This window comes from Anoplophora glabripennis, unplaced genomic scaffold (assembly GCF_000390285.2).
Source record: "Anoplophora glabripennis isolate ALB-LARVAE unplaced genomic scaffold, Agla_2.0 scaffold3723, whole genome shotgun sequence".
NCBI lineage: Eukaryota > Metazoa > Arthropoda > Insecta > Coleoptera > Cerambycidae > Anoplophora > Anoplophora glabripennis.
In genome coordinates this window covers 1-355 of record NW_019419814.1, presented here as the reverse complement: position 1 = coordinate 355, position 355 = coordinate 1, and the positions used below count along the sequence as shown (strand labels likewise).

General features: G+C 34.1%; 1 non-coding gene across 1 annotated transcript; it reads left to right on the top strand.

Moving 5' to 3' along the window:
- Positions 1-263: 263 nt before the first annotated feature.
- On the top strand, positions 264-345 carry Trnas-gcu. The gene has a single exon. It is a non-coding gene; the product is annotated as a tRNA-Ser (tRNA).
- Positions 346-355: the final 10 nt, after the last annotated feature.

Sequence of the window (355 nt, the reverse complement as noted above, 5' to 3'; positions counted from 1 at the left end):
AAATATTCGAAATTTTATGAAGGTTTTGCAATTTTACTTTCAATTAAGAAAAATTGTGTATAATCTTTCTCAATACTTTAATAATTTAAGGAATAATTCATATCACGGCTCTAAAGTTATTAAAAGAATCCTTAATAATTGTTTTATAATCTATAATGTGAATATTCGATAAAGTTGTGATAGTTTATTGTCGACTATTTGCAGGAAAGTTTTAGTTGGATTCAATTTTGAGCGATTCGTCCTTATACAAGAATCCTTCGCAGGACGAGGTGGCCGAGTGGTTAAGGCGTTGGACTGCTAATCCAATGGGCTCTGCCCGCGTGGGTTCGAATCCCATCCTCGTCGGTGCTTTTTT